Below are 6,392 nucleotides of genomic sequence, written 5' to 3' on the forward strand. Positions count from 1 at the left end.
ATTGCCATCCCTCGTAATATTCAAAGGCCAGAATTATTCAAATATTAACCCGGCACCACAAAGAAAGACCACATACTAAACACACAGAACACCAAAGTGTTAGTTGTTGCGTCAAGCCCAGTTCTGTATTCAGGTGTTAAATGAACTCAAGGTCTTCATCAGGCTTTGCTCAAAATGGCATCCTACACAAAGGGATTTCGGGGAACTGCCATGCGTCTGACACATTTCGGCAGCTGCCGTCATCAAGCGCTCGGCCACAATGAACAAAACAGAGGGTTCCTTGAGCTTTTCTTCCAGTAAGCTATTGCTGTATCCTCAGAGCCATCTTTATTTTGAAGCTTTTTTTGGTGGAGTTGAAGCTTCTTTTGTTGGTGACGTTGAAGGCTCTTCTTTTTTTGGTGAGGTTACAGCTTCTTTTTTTGGTGACGTTGGAGGCTCTTCTTTTTTTGGTGAGGTTAAAGCTTCTTTGATGGCCGTTGTTATTTTGCTGCGTTTGGTGTCATTATCCACAAACTCATCTCCATTCTTTTTGGAGTGCACCAGCTTTCCTGCCACTGTCACTTCGAACCATCCTGTGACATTAGGCGTCCCTTCTCCAGTAATTTCCAGCTGGTCCGGAAACTCTTTTTCGAGGTCCATCTTCAGCTGCTGAAACCTGGAACTGTATCCTCAGGAACGACAATAAACCACCTTGATCTTGACCTTGATCTTGGCTTCATTGGCAGCCATGGCGGCGATTCACCTGTAACGCAGCCGTTTCTCCAAACAAAGGCACCGACGGAACGGCCAACGTTCTGATTCTGGTTGGTGAGGCCGCCAACGTTCTGATTCTAGGAATGGTGTTATTCTTGTCTGAATGCACTATGCAGTCAGTCATAGAAAATTATGAGATGTATCCTGATCGAAATGGAGATTTCCTAATGTGATATGACTTAGATGAAGGGTTAGAAGGCAGGATCATCAAGTTTGCAGACGACACCAAATTGGGAGGGATAGCCAATACTCCAGAGGACAGGAGCAGGATTCAAAACGATCCTGACAGATTAGAGAGATGATGGGCCAAAATTAACAAAATGAAGTTCAACAGGGACAAATGCAAGATACTCCACTTTGGCAGGAAAAACGAAATGCAAAGATACAGAATGGGGGACGATGTGTGGCTCAAGAGCAGTACGTGTGAAAAAGATCTTGGAGTCCTCATGGACAACAAGTTAAACATGAGCCAACAATGTGATGTGGCGGCAGAAAAAGCCAATGGGATTTTGTCCTGCATCAATAGGAGCATAGTGTCTAGATCTAAGGAAGTAATACTACCCCTCTATTCTGCTTTGGTTAGACCACACCTGGAATATTGTGTCCAATTCTGGGCACCACAATTCAAGAGAGATATTGACAAGCTGGAATGTGTCCAGAGGAGAGCGACTAAAATGATAAAAGGTCTGGAGAACAAGCCCTATGAGGAGTGGCTTAAGGAGCTGGGCATGTTTAGCCTGAAGAAGAGAAGGCTGAGAGGGGATATGATAGCCATGTATAAATATGTGAGAGGAAGCCACAGGGAGGAGGGAGCAAGCTTGTTTTCTGCTTCCCTGGAGACTAGGGCACGGAACAATGGCTTCAAACTACAAGAGAGGAGATTCCATCTGAACATGAGGAAGAACTTCCTGACTGTGAGAGCCGTTCAGCAGTGGAACTCTCTGCCCCGGAGTGTGGTGGAGGCTCCTTCTTTGGAAGCTTTTAAACAGAGGCTGGATGGCCATCTGTCAGGGGTGCTTTGAATGCAATATTCCTGCTTCTCGGCAGAATGGGGTTGGACTGGATGGCCCATGAGGTCTCTTCCAACTCTTTGATTGTATGATTCTATGATATAGTCCTATATCACTTTCCTTCTGCTTTTTGATGCAATGCCCATCCTTGCAGAGTCTGGGACAATGTTTCTCAACCTTCCACATGCCGAGACCCCTTCATACAGTTCCTCCTGTTGTTCTGACCCACACTATAAAATTATTTTGTTGCTACTTTATAACTGTAATTTTGCTACTCTTATGAATTAGAATCATAGAATCACAGAATCATGGAATCAAAGAGTTGGAAGAGACCTCATGGGTCATCCAGTCCAACCCCATTCTGCCAAGAAGCAGGAATATTGAATTCAAAGCACCCCTGACAGATGGCCATCCAGCCTCTGTTTAAAATCTTCCAAAGAAGGAGCTCCACCACACTCCAGGGCAGAGAGTTCCACTGCTGAATGGCTCTCACTGTCAGGAAGTTCTTCCTCATGTTCAGATGGAAACTCCTTTCTTGTAGTTTGAAGCCATTGTTCCATCGCGTCCTAGTCTCCAGGGCAGCGGATAACAAGCTTGCTCCCTCCTCCCTGTGACTTCCTCTCACATATTTACACATGGCCATCATGTCTCCCCTCAGCCTTCTCTTCTTCACCACACTCTGGGGCAGAGAGTTCCACTGCTGAACGGCTCTCACAGTCAGGAAGTTCTTCCTCATGTACATCAAACTACAACTTTCTTGTAGTTTGATGTAAATATCAGATATGAAGGATGTATTTTCATTCACTGGACCAAATTTAGCAAAAATACCCAATACGCCCAAATTTGAATACTGGTGGTGTCAAGGTCAGACGCCAGCCAATTAAAGGAGTATAGTTTATTGTTCACACAAACACGAAATTAGTCCAAAACAAAATCACAGGGCAAAAAACACTTCGTTTACAGTGTGAAAAAGCCCAAACAAGGAAAAAGACCCAAAAAATCCCCAACAGAATATAATCTGGATTCACCAGAGATAAAACTTGAAGTAAACTCAAAAAAAATGCTTAAATGCAGCCTTTCAAGGGTTGTAAAAAGAAACTCAAGCTTCAAACACAGCAGGAACTGAAATGCAGGAATGCGGTCGACGCCAGCTCCAGACGCTCAGCCGTAGATATCTATCCGAACGTATCTCGGCCTATCAGCCCACCAGGACCCTAAGATCTTCGGGAGAGGCCCTTCTCTCCATCCCGCCTGCTTCACAGGTGCGGCTCGCGGGAACGAGAGACAGGGCCTTTTCTGTGGTGGCCCCGCGGCTTTGGAATGCCCTCCCTATAGAGATAAGATCAGCCACCTCGCTGATGGCATTTCGGAAAAAACTGAAAACATGGATGTTTGAGCAAGCATTCGGCTAATCCGATGCGATGAAGTTTTTGATCAAGGACTGGCAATCATAGACAACGAAATTGGATTATGATTTTAATTAAGAGATGCATTGGTCTGTATTGGTGGCCCAATACTGTGTATTGTATATGTATGTGTTTTATATTTTTAATCGGAATTATTGTTGTTTTTAAATGTTGTAAACCGCAATGAGTCGCCGTTTTAGGCTGAGATATTAGCGGTATACAAGTGTACTAAATAAATAAATAAAATAAATAAATAGATGTGGAGGAGAGAGAGTAACAATAAGGAACGAAGTCCAGTCCGGTCCGATCCAAAGAGAGACGAAACAGCTGCCAGGTCAGGTCCCGATACGATGAGTAAACACTAAGCCTGGGTTTGTTTCTAATATCGTTTCGTTTTTAGGGTGCCTCAGCGTTTTGTATTTAAAAATATATCCGAAATTTTCCATTAAAAAAAAGTTTGGTATTTACGAAATTTCGTTAATATTTACAAAACGTTTTGTAAAGATGGCGCCCGCGGTTGCGCATGCGCAAAGCATAAAGCATCAACAAACTTTTTTTTCAATATGTTTTCAATATTTTTTTAATTTAATTATTAATTTTTTTTAATAATAATAAAAAAATATTTGGCAGAAAATGCTTGCCAAAAAGAGCCACAGGGCAAACAGACTGAGCCTCCCCGCTGCTCCCAGCTCCGTCCCACCCTCCTGAGTCCTGCGGGCTCTCTCTCTCTCTCTCTCTTTCTCCACCAAGAGGAGGGAAAGGAGAAGAAAGAAAAGAGAAGGGAAAGGAGGGATGGCAGGCACTCACTCTGGCGGGCCCTCAAGCGCTGCCGCCGAGTCGGGCCCGGCTCCTCCGAAGCTAAGGTTTCAGTGCAGAATTGGGAGAAGGGGGTCCCCAAAGGCCATCTAGTCCAGCCCTCTGCTAAGGTTTGAATGTGGAATTGGAGGAAGGGGCTCCCCAAAGGCCATCTAATCCAGCCCCCTCCTAAGGTTTCAATGCGGAATTGGGAAAAGGGGCTCCCCAAAGGCCATCCATTCCAGCCCTCTGCTAAAGTTTCAATGTGGAATTGGGAGAAGGGGCTCCCCAAAGGCCATCTAGTTCCGCCCTGTGCTATGGTCTCAATGCGAAATTGGGAGAAGGGCTCCCCAAAGGCCATCTAGCCCAGCCCTCCGCTAAGGTTTCAGTGCGGATTGGGAGAACGAAGCACACCCACTGCAAAGGTGAGGAAGGAGGGACGGGGCCGCCTTCCCGCTGAGGGTCGCTCGCCCTCTCGCTCGCTTGCTCAGCCGGCGCCTTCCCCGCCCTCTCCTCTTCTTCCTCCTCCTCTTTCAGGCTCTGACTGGCTAAGGAGAGGAGAGAGAGGAGCGCTCCCAGCAAGCATCTAGCCATCTTACGTATTTCCGAAATGGACGGAAATACAAAAATATTTGGTGCATGCTGTTTCGATTTTGAAAATACACTTCCGGGTTTGGAAAAAAAGTTTGATATTGTTTCGTATATGGGAAATTAACGGGGGAAAAACGATATACAAAATTAACGAACGAAACCGCCCAGCCCTAGTAAACACAGGGAGCCAAAGCAGCGGGGCAATGCGGCAGCTAATGCAAAACATCAAAACAGTGCAGTCCAGCAAAAACCCACACAGTTCCAGCCCCCTTTACTGCTAAAGCCCAGAGCATAACTTACATCCCAAAGTCTTCTTTCAAACCCATCTTCTGTAGCAAAGATCCATAAAGCGCCCAACAAGACTGCTTGCCGCTTGCAAGGTTACAATAGCAAACACTCCCCTTTTTATTACAAGTCCTCATAAGAGCTTGATTCAGCCAACACCCGTGTCCCAGCTGTATCTTGTTGCAGCTCCTCATCCGAACTGGAGTCGCCCCTAGTTCGGTCCAACCCATTCCCAGCTGTGCCTCTTCCACCACTCCTCCAAGTAGTCCATCTCTGGTCTAATCCTGAAGGTCCCCAAGTCCCATCCAAGTCTTCACTATTCCAACTCTCAAATGTGTCACTGCTTGTGGGTTCAGCACAAATATCTTGAATCTCTCGAACCCTTGTCCAATCAGTCCCATCAGACCCAGAATCTGATATCCCATCATCCAGTTCATTTGTCTCAAAACCCTCAAAAGAATCCTCATCGGTTGGCTCACTAAGTATCTCCCGGATTCTTTTCCTTTGTGGCTCTTCATCATAGTCTTGCTCACGAGTAGTTTTCCTGCCTCTCCTACTACAACTAGTGTTACTATCACTGCCAGCAGACTATCACAACAGGTGGGATTGGGGGAAATCAATTATGTCATTTAAGAGTTGTAGTTGCTGGGATGTATAGTTCACCTACAATCACAGAGCATTCTGAACCATACCAACAATAGAATTCAGCCAAATTTCCCAAATAGAACCCCCATGACCAACAGAAAATACTGTTTTCTGATGGTCTTTGACAACCTCTCTAACACCTCCCTCGTGACCCCCGCCCCAGGGGTCCCAACCCCCAGGTTGAGAAACTCTGTGCTTTGGAAGCCTAGCAGGTCTGTTTTCCCCAAACTCCACCAGTGTTCACATTTGGACGTATTGAGTATCCATGCCAAGTTTGGTCCAGATCTACCATTGTTTGAGTTCACAGTACTCTCTGGATGTAGGTGAACTACAACTCCCAAACTCAAGGTCAATGCCCACCAGACCCTTCCCTGGTGGGGTTGGGGAGATGGATTATGACATTTGGGAGTTGTAGTTGCTGGGATTTATAGTTCAGCTACAATCAAAGAGCATTCTGACCCCCACCAATGATAGAATTGGTCAAATTTCCCACACAGAACCCCCCAGAAATATATGTTTTCTGATGGTCTTTGGTGACTGCTCTTAAACCTCCTTGTGACCCCTCCTACTTTCCTTCCTCCTACTTTCCTGACCCCCAGGTTGAGAAATGCTGGCCTAGGAAAGTCCAGCCTCTCTTGTGGATCACAGCTCCCAGCATCCTCAGCACACTAGCATCTGTGCTCATAAAAAGCAGGGATTTATCCAAACATTGAGTCTGTTGCTTACAACCTTTGTAAGTTGTTTCTGGTTTTGTTTTGTTTTTTTGCAGAGTGGAGGTGCTCAAAACGGCTCACAATCAGCTACGCATTCAGATTTGCTACCTCATGATTGCATTGACCCTCCTGGGATGTGTGGCCATGGTCATTTCTGGAAAACTGGCAAGTGAACGTCTTTCTTAATGTTCCAA

The 6,392-nt window shown here is 45.7% G+C and overlaps 1 pseudogene; it reads right to left on the bottom strand.

The window, feature by feature from the left end:
• Positions 1 to 327: 327 nt before the first annotated feature.
• On the bottom strand, positions 328 to 729 carry LOC132763200 (selenoprotein W pseudogene; annotated as a pseudogene).
• Between the last annotated feature and the right edge of the window lie 5,663 nt (positions 730 to 6,392).

The sequence above is a fragment of the Anolis sagrei genome, chromosome 10 (assembly GCF_037176765.1).
Source record: "Anolis sagrei isolate rAnoSag1 chromosome 10, rAnoSag1.mat, whole genome shotgun sequence".
NCBI classification, from domain to species: Eukaryota; Metazoa; Chordata; class Lepidosauria; order Squamata; family Dactyloidae; genus Anolis; species Anolis sagrei.